Source organism: Neurospora tetraspora (assembly GCF_033439725.1).
Source record: "Neurospora tetraspora strain CBS 560.94 chromosome Unknown B0H65scaffold_4, whole genome shotgun sequence".
In the NCBI taxonomy this organism is placed as follows: Eukaryota; Fungi; Ascomycota; class Sordariomycetes; order Sordariales; family Sordariaceae; genus Neurospora; species Neurospora tetraspora.
Genome location: NW_026944386.1, coordinates 1408158 through 1427572, shown reverse-complemented (window position 1 = coordinate 1427572; position 19415 = coordinate 1408158).

Sequence of the window (19415 nt, the reverse complement as noted above, 5' to 3'; positions counted from 1 at the left end):
ATTAATTATAATATAGTATTAGCAACCCTCGTCGACGAGGATTTAGAATAGGTTATAATTATTAACGATAAGTAGAATCAAAGTGAATTCAATTTCTAATTTATTTTTTAATTTAAAATCTTCTACTTTATTATTTAATACTTTTAAGGATTCTAATACCCGATTATACGCTAGAATCATTCTTTTCCTTAACCTTTTAAGGCCGATTTATATTAATTATTTTCGTCCTTTAATATGAGGGAAGTTATAATTATTTTAATCGTATTAATTCCGACTTCATTATTCGGGTTTACCGTAGGGAAGTATAAATAGCGCGTAGTATAATAATTAGAAATATTATATTTTATATAGAAGTTATTCTCCTAGCGCTTTTAACGTTCTTTGTTAGAAAATTATTTAATATAGTAGTTAGGGCCGTTGCTTCTACTTCCGTAACCGCTGCTTCGTCCGTAGGCGGGGCCGGCTATAATTCTATTTATAAATATATTAATATTACTATTGGTATTTTTTATACCTAGTTCGTTAGAAGCAAGGTTAGAGCTGTTAATATTATTATTTTATAGAGCGGCGGGTTGGGTACGTAGAATTTAGGGGGTAATAGAGAACCGGCTGGAAGAGGTATAATTATAATTTTAATTCTTTCCCTTACTTTATCGACGGTTATTCTATTACTTAAAGAATTTAAATGCTTTAGTACGCTCGTAACGAATAGTATTAACTTAGAATATTTTAATATAATCATTATACTTATTAAAGAAAAGAATTATAAAAATAGCGTTTAAGAATTTAGTATTAAGGGCGTTATATAGAATACCTAATTTAGATTCGTTATTTTACGTAACGCCTCTAATTTTAAAGAATTCATCCTCTTAATTAGCGTAGAAAGAAGAAAAGGTTTAACCGTTATATTATTTTATAATGTATACAGGTAATTGGGCGAAGGTTGTATTATAGAGATAGTAAATGCCGAAAAAGCGGTTAATTTATCCTAATAGGAATTTGGGGTTTATATCGTTATTAATAATATATATAGTTTAGAATCCCTCTAATTTCTTTCTCTTATTATTAGGAAGGGTACTAAGGACTTTAATCCAAATAGCGTCTCTATTTACGCGGAAGCCTACCTTATTATCAGTATTATATATTTTAACGAATAGGGTATAGTAGAAGGGGAAGGTCGATTATTAGCCGTCTTAAATAAGTGGGATTAGAAGTTTCTGTATATATATATATATCCGTTATTATTACTATTCTTATTACTAATTGCGGAGCCGGCGGTAATTATAACCGGGGAGAAATTGAAGTTGGGCTCTAAGAATAGGGAGCAGTTCGAAGTAACGTTCGTAATTATAAAGCGAAAGATTCGTATAAAATTTAAATTATTAATATTAAAAGTATTAGTAATAACCGTAATAAGGCCGGTCGTTGTTTTTTTAGAGTCGTATTTAGGGGTAATGCCGGTAATTCTTATAGTTCTTATAAGACCTTTTATAAAACCCGAAGGGGTATCCTAGAAAGAAGAGGTAAATGCTATTTCTTCGTCGACGTTTATAGGCAATCCGAATTTAACTATTCCAATGAACCAATATCCAATGTCGCCGCGCACAAGGCTGCAGGCTCTGTCTAAATAAAAGGAGATAGAACCTAATATAAGGGGGATAATAGAACCTAATATAAATATTAAGCCAAAATGAGATCGATAAGGTTCTATAAAGAGGAAAGGGGGAAAAATCAGGCTATAAAGTAGAACTATAGACTGCGGCCTTTTAAAGGGGGCTACAAGCACGTGCACGGCGCTACAGAGGCGCAGCGCCGTCGCGAGCCATAGGGCATAAGCCACAGGCAGGCAATTAGGCTACAGAGCCTGATATGAACCTCTGGGCGGTAGCCCCGTAACACCCGCTAATGTATTTCCCTTCTTACTATTAATTAGTAGATCGAAATACTATTTAATACGAATGTTTAAATTATTCTAAATTTGTATTATAATACTATATTAATTATTAAAATCGGTTTTCTTTATTATTTTTATAATTCGAACGTACTAGAATTAATATTATACGTATTAAGTAAATACTCCTTTATTTTCCGCGATTTAATTTATCGTGAAATAGCTTTTAGTAAATTTCGACGTTACTATAGTAGCGTCAAGTAAAAACCGCTCGACAAACTTGTAAAAAAGGATATAAATACCATCTCCCTTCTAATTTCTTTTTTATTTATTATCTATTTTGGTAAATTACTAAATTAATATTAATTTTCTCAAAGCGGTATAGAATATTATTAATAAGTATTCAAATATATAATTATTAGCGTCGGCTCTATCGATATATTGTAGGATATATTTTTAGAATGTATAAACGTCCGTAAATATTAAATTCTTGTAATTTACGATAATATTGAAGTTTTTTAAATCGTCGCTACTAGGGTCGAATATCCTTAATTCGTTGCGTTTAACCTTATAGAATTTATTTTTATTATTAATATTTTTATCCTTAAATTATTTAAATTTGCATTTGGACTTTCGCTTAGATTTAGAATTGTTATTTAATTTTGAGTTAGAAGTTTTTGAGTCGGAAGATTTTGAGTCGGAAAATTCGGAGTTAGAAGAGTCCGAATTGTCGGAAGATTTTGAGCTAGACGAATTAAACGAATTATTACCGCTATTATTATTTCTTTTGCGGGATTTCTTACCATACTTCGATTTTTTATTAAATTTGGAGGTTTTACTATACTTAAAGGATTTATTCCTCTTCGAAGTTTTAAATACGTTATTGCGTTTGGATAATTTAAGCTTTATAATTTCCTTAATATGTTCCGCATTATCGATAGGCTTCGCTTTATTAGTTGAATTTTATTTACTCTTTAAGTATAATTGGGTGGATTATCGAACCGGCATTGCGTAGGTCTAATATTAGGATTTTTAACTGGTAGTTGGTAAAAAACTTTTACTTATTGGGGGCTTCTATTATACGGGGGAGATGCGGTAGTTCGAGACGAGGGGGTTCGGAATTGAATCGGTATTAATGAGACGTATTCCCGAAGGGTACGTTTATTATTAGGGGTACCGATTGGCTTCGGTATGGCTTTGGTTAGGGAGCGCGATATTGATTCGGCGGGTTAATTATAGAACCGCGATAGTTAAATGTAGTAAAATTGCGAGCGAAGGCCTGCTGGATATAGTTGTAGGGAAGTATATCGGGATGTTCTATGTAGATTTCGATTTAATTTTGGGCATTTTCTGGAATGTTTTCGAGCGTAGTCCGAAATTGGCTCTTAGGGGGGTTTATCTACTACGAAGGCTTAGCTCTATTTTCTCTAAACGTATTATTGAGAGTAGAGATCGGTTCGGGTGCAGGCTTTTACGGCTTTAATTTCTACGGGGCCGAAGGCTTTAGGGCTTTAGGGAGTAAAGAGATCGGATTGGGTGGAGTGTAAGGGTTTTTGGAGAGATTCTTTATAATTTCGTTTATAATTTCGTTCCGGACGCTTTTACGTAATTCGTTAATTTGAGCGGTAATATTGTTAATAATAGAGATTTCGGTATCTTTTTATTCTTAATAAAGGGTGTTAATAAATTTATTTAATTCTAACTTTTAGTCTTCCAATTTCTTTTTTAAGTAGTTTCTGTGCTCGCTCATAGTTAATTCGAAAAATATTCACTAATTTTGCACTATTTAATTTAAAAAATCTTATCATCTTTTAAATTGGATTTTCGAACCGTTTAGCGTCTTGCGTTCGGTTGCCTATATATAGAATTTGATAGTCCTTGGAATGATTTTCTGGAAGTTTATTTATTCAATCGATAAGTTTTATCGTTAATTTAGCTTCTTAAACGTCGATTATCTCTTAGATCTTTTGGCTATCAAAGGTTAAGCTAGCGCTAATATCCTTCTTAATATCTTTGGCTAACTTGAGAGAAGCTTATATTTAATTGGTTACGATTTTAGTTTATTCGTTAAGTTAAAGTTTGAAGGAAAATTGAGTTTTATTAATTTTAGTTTTAAAATACTCGACGGTTTCCTGCTTATTATTAAATTTAATTGATTTAATTAGGAGGGGCACGTTTGTATTATAAGTGAGTAGATTAATAGTATACGATTCGCGTTTATAGTCCTCGCGCGGGGGATTTATAGCTATTTCTTCGTTAGTTTACCTAATAGTATTTTATCGATAGGCGCTTATAAAGGGGTAGCGTACTACTAGAGGGGTATATATATTTAAAGGGATATTAATTAGGCGTCCCGGAGGAAGCGAGTCGATAGATTAAAATATTTTGTCATCGTTGTACTTATTAGTATCGAACTTATCGATTTCGTTATATAATTTGGCTTCGTCTTCAAGGTACGTAAAATTATTAAAATAATTATTAAGGTCGACGTTATATATAGGATTCGAATCGATATCGGAGGTCGCATCGAAATTTCGTAAAGTTGAAGGGCCGCGATTAGTCGTATTAAATTCAACGAAGGAACCGGGTATAGTAGTTCGTAATTGGGTTAATTCGCTTGAAAAGTACGTTTTAATAAGTATAAATTTAAATATAGTCTTACAACGTATTAAATTAAGGGATTAATATTTAAAGTGTGTAATTAAGAATTAATGAGGAAAACGAATATGACTACGTATTTAAGTTCGGTAATAGGGGAAACCTTTATTATTTCAATAGTCTTACGATAATTAGGATTTAGGTAGTGATAAATATAGTTACCTAAATTCGCCGTACGGAGTGGAATAATATAAGAACTTTGCGGTTACCCAAATTTGCTATAAGGGGGAAGCGATTATATACTTAAATTCGGTGATCGATAGAAAGGGGAATTTAGTTAGCGTTAATTGAATAAATATGACGTTTTTTAGGAGGGAGGAAAGGTGGTTTATATAGTCGTAAAAGTATTTAAATTCGTCTTATATATTTAAATTAGAGAAACTCTATCTGCACGTGAATAAAACTCTATCTGCACGTGGATCCACTTTTTCCTCCATACATTTCCCTAACCCTGTCTTTTTCCAATTGACCAAATATATCTTTTGACTCCGACAACGCCATTCGCATCCCGGAAAAGCGCATTCGCTCCCACGACAAAGCATTCGCATTATTTTTATATCGCACGTTAATTGCAATCGCTGTCGCATGTCATTCCCTATCGTTGTTTAATTTCTTTCGTCATTTCGATCGCTCCAGAGCGAACACGCTGTTCGGTGTTGTGAATGCGTTGTCGGGGGAACGAATGCGCTGTCGGGGGCTGTGTTGGGGAGCGAATGCCCTATTTAGGGGAGCAAATGCGCTGTCGGGAGAGCGAACGCGCTATCGAGAAACCGAATGCGCCAAGGTACTTTGGCGGAAGGTGCGGGGCGGCAGGGTTAGGGATTTATATGTGGAAAAAAGTGGATCCATGTGCAAATAGAGTGTTTCCCACGTGCAGATAGAGTTTCTCTTAAATTATATTGTCGCGCGCTTACGACGTCCGATAACGAAGCCCGCTAGTTTATTAAAGTATTTATAGGTTAGTTTAATTTAGTTTTAGGTCGGTCGATTAAAAGTTGTAGCTACTATATAATACCGTTAAAAGGGTATTATGAAAAGTATAGTATATGTATTATTTAAATATATACAAATTGATAATTCTAAGAAGAATTAAGAGTAAAAAGCTCGCGTACGGTCGATGACTAAATAGAGTACGCGCGAACCTTATCTAATCTACAGACCTACATAAGTAGGGTGTGTAGGCTATAGCTATAGTTCAATTGATTAAACCGCCTATAAGGGCCCTATAGCGCACGTGCACAGGTTAGGTGATTTGACATGTGATACTACGATACCTTTCCGGTATCAGTTTTTTACCAATTTTAAAACTCTATAATTATATCGAATCGGGCCCGATTACTAAAGTAATACATTTATTCAATACCTCTTTACTTAGCGAATTTACTATTTTTAATTATATCTACCTTACTTTACTAATTCCGATCTTAGAAAGGATTTAAATGAGGATAATTTAGCTGATTTTCATTTAATAATATAAAATTATATATATTTTTATGTTTACGAAAAGCTTTAAAATTTAAAACAATTATAGAAAATTTTAGAATTGCGTTTTATAACCCCCCTGTAAAGAAGGTATAAAATAATAATTTATATTTATTAATAAGTTTTCAAAGTAAATTATAAAATAGATATTTTTATAAATTAGAACATTATAATAATCAATTCTTCTGATTTTAATATATTGTTTTTTAAATTATTCATAAGATTGTCTTTAGAATATTATATAATAGCCGCGAAACTATTCTTTATAGAACTATCAAAACGGTAAGGGTTAATAATAAAGAGAATAGAATTAAATTTTGTAACGTTGGAAAGTGAGATTAGTTAGTAGGATTTTGGGAGTATACATATTTGAGGTATATAGAGGAGTTGACGACGGGTAGAATTGTCTATAATGTATATAGAAAGGTTTTAAATTAGTAACAATATTAATAAGTAAACTTTTATTATTTTAAAACTATTTCCCTTTCGGTAAATCTTTTCCTCTTATAAATCCTCTAAGTTAAATATTATATAATTAGGAAACTAATTATAAAGTTGAAGTCCTTGTCTTCTAAATATTCCAAAAACAGTTTGTTTAGTTCGGTAAGCTACAAACAAATTAACAAACATATTTTTAATATTAAATGGCTTTTAAAATTTGAAAACGATAAAGGGTTTTTTGGTTTTATAAAGGCTTTTATTTACCCAATTTATTAATATATACTGTATATATTTTAATTCCATTTTAAGCTACTTAATATAATATATATTATTTTTATACCCTATACAAATGTTACGCGGCTACCGCCCAGAGGTTTGTATTAAGCTCCGTAGCCTAATTGCTTATAGCTTATGCCCTGTAGCTCGCATCGGCGCTGCACCTCTGCACCGCCGTATACGTGGCTACAGCCCCTTTTAAAGGGCTATAGTCTGCAACCCCGCTTTACAATTAGACTTTTCCCCCTTTTCTGTTTATAGAATATTATTGAAGCGCCTATGCCTTTACGAGATTCGATGTCCGGGGCCCAAAAAGTGTTATGGTTCTCCACACTAGAGGTCGTGGGTCTATGGGCCCTACATCGAAGTGCGGAAGGCGCGGCGATTCTATTTATTACAATCCAAAATGCAAAAGAAATACCCGTTTTAGTAAACCAAAAAGGAAATTCTAACACTAAGCAAGACACAGTCTCAATAGTAACGCAAACTATATTATATTTCGAGACCTTCGGATTGACATAGCTCGATCAAATCTACATACATTAAAATATAAAAAAATGTCATCAAATACAATGAAATCGTCTAATTCTCTTATATTTTTTATTAAGAAATATAACGTAAAATGCGGGTATAGGTATTATTGTAGTATTTAACCCGATACGACCGGGCGGGCGGCTTTTGCAGCTTGTGTACGACTGTACAACTATTTCTAATAATCTTGGCAATCCTAACAAATTAGCGCGGCCACCTCTACTTCCCGGCAATTCTAACACTCCCGGCAAATCGGCGGACCTCTATCTCTACTTTCTACCTCCACTTTCTACTTCAATACCTTCAATCAATAATACTACCTTCAACCTTCACTTGCTACAATTATCGTATAATACTAGGAATTATTTAGAATCTTTAATATCTTTTAATTTCAAACCTTCAAACGAATCCAACGACTGTTTATACGATTTTAGTAGGGTATATTCAATCGCGCATCACTTTAGGGTCGGAATAATCAACGGGGCGAAGTAAGTATAAACCCCACTTCAATATCATTAACGTTAGTACCGTGACCTAACACTTCAACCTTTTATCGCTATAACGATCGTACAATAATAAGAAAGTGTGAATAGGCTGAACGACAACGAACGAATCAATGATGATGGTGATGTATTGAGTAGAGTAGAGGTCAGACTATGTGTAAAGTCTGGACGTCTAAAAGTAGGGCATGGGAGGCCCCTGTGCGGTGGGGCCATGGCCAGTCAAGGGAGAAGGGAGCCATGGCTGGCCGCACGTGACACGGGACACCTCCAACAGAAAGGTTTAGAATCGTTAATATTAAGCTTTCTAACGACTACACGAATATTTGCACGACTTTTACACGTTATATTCAATCGCGCATTACTTTCAATTGTACTCGCGCCAGCCAAATCAGCGGGGCACATCGAGGAAAGTACAAACGCCACTATGAGGGCACGCACATTCACGAGAGAAAGCCAGCTCAAATAGGAAAATAACGCAAATTAAATACAAAACTAAAACTAAAGAAAGAAGGAGGAAAAGTGTAAAGGTAAACTGGCTGCACGAGAATAAGTATGTGCGCGCTAGAACTTTTAGGGCCTACTTGGGTGGATCCAATGCTAGGGTATACGTTCTGCGAAAGCGGTACGCAGGTATGTGATAATGTTGGAAGTCCGTGCCCTGGGCCGCCCATTCACCGGCTTTGCCCATTCACTGGGCCGTTCCATTACCGGCACTCCCTTCCAGGTATTTAGGCTGCCCTGGTTTCCGTTTCTCCTCTTCCGTTAGACAACTACAATCAAGCCCTTTTCGTTGTCGCCTTCCAGCCTCCATTAGATAATTACACTTTTGGGATGTTATAGTTTTGGGTTATAATATTACCCGTGCGTATGAGGCTGGCTTATATAAGGGAGGCTGGCCAGACTACACCCACTCTCTTGCAGAGAGTGGGCCACTAAATTCTGGGACACCACTTTAATATGGGACAGCCCAAATTGTATGGAAAAAGCTAGGAAAAGTGTTGGTCTGAAGAGCGATGAAGAGACAACGCCACGACCAAAGTAACTGCAAAGATGAAAATAAAAACGAATGATCCATAGAGTTCAATGAAGATAATAGAATTTTGAGAGATTTTTCTAAAGCAGAGGAGTTAGTGTAACATCGAAATCCTATACTGTTCCTTAGTATTCTAGTGTTAGACGATGCATCACATTTGGTGAAATGTCCGTCCTTTTTGTAAATGACACTACCCCCGGGTATCGGATCTTCTTAAAAAGTTCCCAAAGTAGCTCTTATACTTCCTCGAAGCTCTCATTCAAATTGCATCTTTCAAATCCTTATTGTCGTAGTGCTATGGCTTTTCCTTCTTGATTGCCATACATTTTTTGGTGCTGTTCCCATACAATTTGGACTGTCCCATATTAAAGTGGTGTCCCAGAATTTAGTGGCCCACTCTCTGCAAGAGAGTGGGTGTAGTCTGGCCAGCCTCCTTTACATAAGCCAGCCTCACACCCACGGGTACCCCCCCTTCTTATTAAAGGCTTAGACCTAGAGCCGAAAAAGAAACTAAAAATATAAAAAGATTTGGTAATACAAGCCTGTTTTGAACCTACGACGCATTGCTTTCTAGGTATAGTAAGACTTTCGAGGTAGAGACATATAATTGTTATTGTACTATCCGGCCAATTTTACGATCGTTACTAACTTGGTCGTTAAAGTTTACTATCCTATCGACCGCTTATAATTATATATAAATAAATAATCTCCTCCTATCGAAAAATTTAATAATCTCCTCCTCAAATCCTCTTCCGTCGTATTATTTTTTTAATTATTACCGGAGCGTTGTCCTCGTCGTAATTATCCGTAATATTTTTCAATTAATAGTCTAATTTCTTTAATAGTCCCGGTTTCTTAGAGTGTTCTTAATAGAAATTTCGTAATATTTCTACTATATTCTTAAAACCGTCCGCTAGGTACTATTCCGGATCGGGGTCCTAACCTCTCTATTCTACCTAATATTAAAGTTTATTATCCGTAACTTTCGAGGATAGTACTTTATAAACCTCCTATTCCTCTTATCCGTCTTCGGTAATAATTTCTCCTATTAGGTTTAATTTAGCCTACCCTAGTAAGGGATTATTATCGTCTTTCTATAGGCAATCTATATAAAATACCCTTCTCCCTCGCTAAGAAGTAAGGAGATTTAATTCGTATAAATATCCTTTTATAGTTTTAATTGGGTATAGGATCCCGGTTTGTAAAGAATTTAGTTTATTATTAGCTCGATCGGTTGATTAATTCTTTTTGATAATAAAGATGCGGTTTCTAACTTTAAAATTTAGTTTGTAACGATAACGGTTCGCTTAGAGCGTTTATCGATCCTATGTTTTATTAAGAGAAACTCTATTCGCACGGGGATAAAACTCTATTCGCACGGGGACTAAAACTTAAAACTTAATATCCCGCTATAAGTATACGGTATTAAAATTCGTATATAGGCTTGGATTTTTTATTGATTTGTTCTACGTAGTTTATAGCTACTATAATCAAGATAGCGTTATTTTATACTATAATGTTTATTATTTTATATTCTAATTTAAAAGTTTAAAGTTTAATACTTTAGGAAGGGCGCAAATTCTTCCCCAAGAGTAGTACCAGAACTTTCAAAATTTTTCAATCGTTATATCAAAAATAAACCCTTTATAGCGATCATATAAGATCTCTTAAATATAAAAATACTTTAAATTATTAAATCTTTTAAGAAATTTAGAATTTTGGAATTTTTGTAATTTGAGGCTGTAGTAAAAGTGCTTGCTAGTGTTATGGTTCTTGCACAGTTGGCATAGGTGCAAGGCAAAATGTGTATTGAAAAGGCTCGATAAAGAGAAGAAGAATCTAGATATATAGAAGGGAGAGCGGGCTGTATTCTTATATATAAGGACGTACGTAGTGACCGCGGTTACGATGAGGGCGTATATTTAGAAGGCTTCTAGATTGGAACTTTTAGGCGGCAGTCTTATAATATTACCCCCTACTAGTCTATAGCGCTACCCTTTATTCTACCGGTTGCCCTATTCAAATACGGTTATAATTATAATTACGTTTCCTTCCTTTTTTCCTTCCTTTTCCTCTTTCTTTCCTTCTATAATAATAATATTAATAATAATTTCCCCGTTCCTATTGACGCTATTTTCGTCGCTACCCCTGTTATTATTACGCCTCCTATTTGTATAAATATTATTACCCTTTCCGCTTTTTCCCTATTAATTTCGTATTTTTAATCGCGGTTGCCCTTAATTCGAATTTATATTAATTTCTTTCCGTAATTAGAAATAAAAATAATAAATATTATTATCCCTTACTGGCTTTATTATTCCTAGTGTTCGCTCGCGCGGTTGCCCGCCCGGTAATTATAATAATACTTTGTCCGCCGCTTATATTCGCGAATTGGAGACCGCCGCCTACGAGGGCTAGGTTGTAATTATTATTATTTAGGAGACTATTATTACCGTTTAAATTGCCCTCTGTACTATAGAGGACAAGGAGGAGGCCCGCTTTATTATTGAGGAGGCCCGCTTTATTATTGAGGAGGCCCGTTATATTATTTACGTTACTTATATAGTAAATATCGAGGCCTTATTCTACGTTATCGAATTTGTAAGGGTTTTTTTTTGGTTGTTTATTATTTTCTTTTTCCGCTATTAATTTAAATATTTTTATTTAGGGTATTAATGAGCTTGCTCCGGCCGAGGAGCCGGTTTACTACTATTGCGCCCTCTTTAATAAGGAGTATATCTACCCTTTGGCGGACTATATTTATATTTAGTATATTTATGTTCGTTATATTTGCGTTCTTATTCCCAGTTATTTATTATTCATTATTTACATTTAGGAAGCGCTACCCATTATTAATTGTAAGGGTTTCTTTATTATTTATGATAGTGGCGTAAAATATATTAAATATTTCCTTATTATTCGTTGCATTATAGAGGCGCGTATTATTATTCGTTAATTTATTAATATTTATACTACTTTTAAATTTGAGGGCTATATTAACGTTTCTTTGTAAATATAGCCCCTTATCTTTTATTCTTTTTTTTTATTCTTTTAATATTATAATAAAAGGATCCTAATTATATTTAGGGAGACTTTCGATATTGTTATTAATAAATTGTATTATAGGCGCCTGTATTATAGCTTTTGAGGCTTTAGAAAATTGCTTGGCCTTTTTAGAAGTTGTATTGTATTAATTAAGTAGCTTTATTATTGTTGCCTTTAGTACGGAGGAGGAGGATAGTAGTAAAGAGGAGGGTAGGAGTAAGGGGGAGGGTATAAGTAATATAAAGGATGTAAAAATAGGAGATAAGGAGGATAATATTATTTAAATATTTATTTATATTTTTATTTGTATTTATAAGTTTAGGGCCGTTAGTAGGAGAGGGGTGGGCGTTAGTTTAATAGTAGTTACGGCTTCGATTCGTTTTCGGAAATGAAGATTTTCCCTTTAGGTATATATTTCTTTTTATTTAATTATTTCCTATATATAATATTACTTTTAGAGTTTATTATTAGTTATAATAGGATTATATTTTACTTTAAAGAGGTTTAAGGCTTTAGTCTCCTAGAATTCTTTTAGGGGTTCCTACGTAAATTTCGTATAGCCTACTTATTTAATTAAAACCTTTCTAATAAAACCCTATCTTATAATTATATTTTTTGTATATAGGATTTTGTTTACTTTATATTTTTCTTTACTATTTACTACGATAGTAAGAGGTTAGGGATTAGCGCGTTTTTAAGTAAAGAGAGGGGATTTTTCTATTTTCTTTATTTAGTTTATATAGAAATTCGTAGGATTTTTTTAAGTACGTTAAAAATAACGATATACGGGAAAGAAACGTTAGTAACGGTATATTTAGTATATAATTAATTTAAAAAAATTTATGCTTAGTTATTAGGAAGTTCCTTAAATTTAATTAGATTTTATTTCCGGGTTGGAATTTATTAATTGGGCGCCTTTTTTCATTTATTTATTATTTTATCTTTTGCGTAGCCGCTTCAATTAAAGTTTGGTATAAGTTTGTAATTTATTAAAATTTTTAAATAAATTCTTTAGTTCGTTATTTAAGGGAGCTTAATTTCGAGGGAATTATTGAGTGAACTACGGGGATAATAATATTAGGGTAGTAATTATGAATTACGAAGAAGGGTAAGATATTAATAGAAGAGTTAATATAGTTATTAATAATTATTTAAATAGTAAGGAATTAGCGGTCTTGATTATTTTATTATTAGTTAATATATGTTTATAAGAACGTTAATATTTTTTAGTGTATTGTTTCGGGGCTTCCGTCCGTTTGTAGGTAGTATATTGTATTGAAGTTTTAGTTATTATTTAAAAGAAGGTAGAGATGGGCTTAGAATTCGTTCGTTTAGTTGGTTCTTTTATTATTAACGAAAGATTTTAGCTACTAGTGGTATTTATTAAAGTATTAGAGAAACCGTTCTGCATATTCTTTAGTAGTTATATTTTTTTATAGGCTTTAGAATGATTTTTTTATTAAGACGGTCCTTGATAACCTAAAGGTTGCGGAAGTTATAAGTTAACGGTAAATTAGTAATGAAGTTTATTTATATATATTTATTGAAGCGGTCGGAGATATTTAATAGTTTGAGGAGTCTGTACTTGTGCGTTTTCTATTATTTAGTACGGTTATATACGTTATAATTCTTGAGGAAACATTGGATTTGGGTTTGGAATAACGGTTAGTAGAAGTTTTTAGCGATAGTAGCGATAGTATTTTCTTTTTTAGAGTAGTTAACGATTTTAGAATTGTAAATTCGTTAAATGATTTATATTTGTAATTTATTATAGGGGTTTTAGGTTTAAGAATTTATTTTTTCAATTGCTAGCTATCCCGAGATTTAGAGTTTATTTTTGTACGTAAGTTTTCTTTAGGGGTCGATATTGTATTTAAATATTTATAGTTAGAGATTAGTATTTGAGGGGAAGGAATGGTCGCTTCTTTTTACCGTTCGGTAGGCTTTTTAATAAGTAATATCCGTAAATATAATTTAGTTCTAAAGTTTTTACAAATTTAGATTATTAAAAGTTTTGATATTAAGTATTTTTATAGCCTCCCTTTCGGTCGAAATTGTAGCTATTCGTATATATTTATATATAATTTTAGCCGGTATAAATTGTAAATCCTTAACTTTTAAATTTGTGCCGTTAGGGTAATTTTATTCCCGTTTAAAGAAAGCCTTTAATATTATAATTTCTTTATTAGGGCGGTAAATTAAATCGAAATTAACTTGTAAGAGTTCTTTAACCTAGTGGGCTTAGTGTTTAAATAGGCGTTACCGCTCTATAAAGTATTTTAGGTTCTTATAGTCGGTTTAAATAGTAAATTAGCGGTAGGAGTGGAATTTAGCCGACTATTAATCGAGGTAGCAGATAATAGCGAATATCCCTTTATTATAGATAGGGTAATTACGTTCTGTTGAAGTTAATTTCTAAAAGTAAAAGGCGATAGTATATTTACGGTTATCGACCTTTTACGTAAGTATTTTTCTTAATATAAATCCGTTGTAGTCGGTTATTAAGAAGGTTAGGCGCTTGGGGTCGAATTCTACGAGGATAGGCGTTTTAATAAATAAATCTTTTATTATATTGAATATTTATTATTACTTTTTCTTCTATAAAAATTTAACCTTTTTATTAGTAAGTATTATTAGAAGACCGGCGATTTCGGAAAAATTTTCAATAAAAATACGGTAATAGTTTACGAAGTTTAGGAAGTTTTGAATTTCTTTTTGAAATTTAAATACTTCCTATTCTTTAATTATATAGATTTTTTCGGGGACCGCTTCTATATTTATACCCGCGTATACGATAAATTTTAAATACTTAATTTCTTATATCATAAATTTACATTTATTAGGACTGAAGTCTAAATTAACTTTATTTCATTTTTTAAAGACTAAATAGACTTTATGTATATAATTAGTACGGGAACCGTTAGAGTAAATAAGGATATCGTTTATATATATAGAAGCGAAGTTATTTAAATATTTTTTTAAAATAGAGTTGATATATTTTTAAAAGGTAGTTAGAATGTTGCTAAAATTAAAGGGGGTAACTATTTATTCGAATAGTCCGAATTGCGGAATGAAGGCCGTTTTTTACTCTTTACCTATCGCTATCCTAATTTTAGAGAACGCTTATACAATATTAGTTTTTATTAATTATTTAATGCCCTTTAAATTTTAAAGTATCTCTTTCATAAGGGGGAAAGGGTATTGGTTGGGTTTAGTAATAGTGTTGAACTTTTATAGTTATAATAGAAATATAAATTACCTCCCGGCTTCCTTATAAATACTATAAGAGCCGCTATTTCTGAACGGGTAAATTTAATAAAATTTTTATTAAGTAGGTCTCTTAGCGTCTTCTTTAATATTAGGAGCTCTTTACGGAATAGATTATATAGTAAGCCTACTAATATTAGAAGGTTGTTCTTATTTATATCCTTTTTAATTTTAATATAGTAGTTAATACTAGGTTTATACGGGTTTAATTTATTTCTTTCCAACTTTATAAATAACGGTATAAGGTTATAGAACTCTATAGGGATGGTTTTTTTAAGTTTAGCCTTTGTTTTTAATTTTTTTGGCGCGAGGGCCTTCTTTACGTTTTGTATCGAGATTACTATAATTAGAATTGCGTAATTTCTCTTAGGACTACGGACGTAATTAATAAAATATGTAGCCCCTATTATTACGGTTATTTTTATTTCTGCTTGCTACATAGCTGCCGGACCCCCATCTGAGCATACCGTGTAGTGATAGTCCCTCGACGGTTCATAGCTCCTTCCGGTCCCTTGGTGAAAAACCGTCTCTATACGGTTACTTAGAGCGAACCGTCCCAGAACCGTTGGTACCGGCTACATTTAGTAGGAGTAATTGGGTTCCTATACCCAATTGTTAGTAGTCTTGCCTGCGACCGTGGGCGGTCGCTAGATATGTTAGGAAGTCGCGATTAATGCGTGCATATGCGTGCGTGCGAGCGTGCACCTGGTGCCTGGACTGTGCGAACCAGATCTGATTTTTTCTACGGACCTACTAGCTATAGTGCGTGCCCCGATCCTGCCCCTACGCTTCCGCCCACCAGCGCCCAGGCGCACGGTCTACCCCGCTGTTGCGCGCTGTTCGCTGTACCCGACCCGGCACTGTACCGCTGCCCGGCGGCCCGGCGCTGCGCGCCGGGGCGGGATGCAATGCGATTGATGCGATGGCAATTGAATGCGATGCGATCGATGGCAATTGCTTGTCTGTTGGTTAGTACGCTATGTTAATTGGTAGTGCGACGAAGCGATGTATTTTCAAGCGCTGCGCTTGCAGTATTGGCTGGGATCTGATGTATGCCACTGGGTCATGGCCGTTAGACTTCTAATATACGGAAAGATAATCTAGTGTAGTAGTATTGGCGCCCAGATCTGATGCGTACGTTAGTGACATTGGTGGTCGGATTGGTAATATAATCGATTAGACGAGACGATGGAGACTAAGGCCGGGCTATAGTAAATACCTGCTTGCTCAGACGAATTGTTAGAGGCTGGCTATACGATCCAAGCTCCTAGGTAATTGATTTACCTGTTGGAATTATAGATAGGTGCTATTATATTACATATTACCAAATTAGATAGGACTGGGAAACAAGTAGACTGACATTGCTAATGATGAATGATCTATATTAAAATAATGTCCCAATTTACCCAGGCCCAAGTAGGCTAAATAATCGCGTTTCTTGCGGTCTTTAAACTTCGAGATATCGATAATATAAACGCCGTTTATTTGGAGAGTTAGAAGACCGATAATAATAAATTCTTTAGAATCTTCGATTATTAGTACTTTTAAGTAAGTAATTGTTTGCTTGGTAGGCGCTACTTTGGTTAGTATAAGAAAGATACAGCGTTCGTCTATATGGGCTTGTTCGTATACGAAGATGTAGTCTTTACGGCCGAAGTTATTAATAACGTCCCTATATCGGATATAATTATTAAAGTTGAAGGTATACCGTTTGAAGGTCTTATAGGGCATTCGAATGGTTAGCTTCCGTTCTGTCTACATCAATAACACTATATAATATAGTATAATATAGACATTAGATACTATGGTGTTATAGCCACCGACAGTGTAGCGTTCGTCCGGAAATAGAGTTATCTCCAACAGATTAAAGACATTAACCAATAGCAATATAATAATAAGGATAAGGATATAGGTAAGTATATCGATATAGACATAGGATATAGGATATTAATATTAGATATTGGATAGGGATAGGGATAGAACAATTTACTCGTCTAAAAACGACACCCTACTACTATACTATATAATACCAGGCCCGAAGACCATATATAGTAGGGACCGACTCGGCAGGCAGTGTCACTTTTCTCCGCGGGTAGTATACACTGCCCGTATAGCCATCTCTAGTATATAAGACTATGCGGGCAATATTACTATAATCCCTAACCCTCTAATGTTCCCCATAGTATTAAATATCCTCGTTCTTTTCTAGTAATAGTTAGTAATCTTGTAATAAATCTTTAATATTAAGTATTAAAATAAAGTAATGTCATGGGGCAAGAGCCCAGGGGTTAAGCTTGGCTGATGCCAAGACGTGTCCTGCATTATCGATAGGGAGCCTGCCTTATCGATAGGGATGCGAGCCTTCTGGTTGGCCAAACCCGCATAACTACCTAGCCCGTATACTCCAAGCGACCTATATAAAACCTTCTTTTGACTACACCCTTTTGTTGCAGTCTTCCTTTTCCACTTTGTTAAATATAGCATTTCAACCTCATACGACTGCTCGCTGTGCCTTACTCTTACAGACCCGTTACAAGTAATCTAAATTACTTAAAGGTAATTAAGACGTACAAATTTAAATAACTATATTAACTAACTACCTACGTAATTAACTAATTCTCGCCTCTTATTCGTCTACCCTCTTTTTTAAAGGTTTTACCGTTCTACCGCTTCTAATTACAATTAGTATTAACGAAAGTATTAGTATTAACGAAAGTACTAACGAATGTATTATAGTACGGTTTTTACGGGTAAATTCTTTATTAAAATTTGAAATAAAGGGTATAAGAATAAAAACTTTAAATTCGTTATCTAATAAGGAGGGTTCTTATATTTCGATAGTAGAGCCTACAATACTCTCCTTACCCGTATTAACTTCGTCGACTATTTCGAATTAGGATTATCGCCGGCGGAACGATAGCTTTAATATTTAACTACTCTTTCCCCCCTTCCTTATTATCTTCTTAATTATTTTCCCCTTCCCCTTCCCCTTCTTAAACCCGGCCTTAGGAACTTACTACTCTTTAAACAATATAATTACACTATTCTTTAACGGCCCCCTAATTTTATCGGCAATTTTAGGGTCCTTAATATAGGAATAAGGATTATATTAATTCTAACGTATATCAGTATAATATAACTAGGAAGAGAATAGAAGTAAAGAAGATATTATATATTAAAGACGCCCGAATATAACAATAATAATAGATATCCTAACGGCCCAATTAACTTTTAATTTTAAACTTTATTAATATTTTATAATAATAGAGAATACTATACTACTTTTAAATAGTACAATTATATTCCCCTAAATTACATACTAATCTTTTCCCTATATTTAAAAGTATTCTAAATAAAGCAATATATAATTCACAATATATAAAATCAAAACTATAATATATACTTTGCTAAGGTAAATTCCCTAATATATAAAACCCTTTACTACTAATAAACTCGCTACGGATTTTAATGTCTTAATTAATTATATCTTTCTGCTATTAATTCCGCTCCTTCTTATATATAATTTCAATTGAATTAATAAGAATAAAAGAACCACTCTTACCGTTAATTAAAAAGATCTTAATTTAGTAATTAATCAATTCGTTAGGAGAAATAACTGTTAAACCCAAATTACAATATTAATAAATATAATAACGTACCTACTAACAGCGGTATTGTATATACATATTTTATAAATATAATGAAATCTTCTATTAATTAAAGAATCGCTAATTAATTACTATTATCGCTATATAAATACTATTTTATTAAATATAAAGATTATTATTTCCTAAAGTTTAAAAAGCTTATAATACGTATATTCGATAGCTATAAATAAATTTAGACCGGCTGTTTATAATATTAATTTATTATTTTAATTAAAAGTAATAAGCTCTCGCTTATTGAATTTTAAATCGATACCCTCACTAAAAATATACTTTTATTTCCTCTTTACTTATTAAAAAACGTTACAATTAATATAAAACGTACAAATTTATTATTAAACGTTTAGAAAAACTTTTATTAAAGCCGTCTTTAATTAATTATTAAAATTTATAATAATGACCTTTAATTTAATTACTCTTACTTTATAACGTAGCTTATCGAATACATTAATTAACTAAATAAACCCATTAACCTTCTCATTATCAATAAAACCGAAAGCAATGAAGTAAATAGAATTAATATTCGTTATACCCGTAATAATAGTAAATAAATAACTATATCTATTAACCTCGTAAGTAATATATCGATAAAATGAAGGGGGTAATTATATTAATTAATTCTA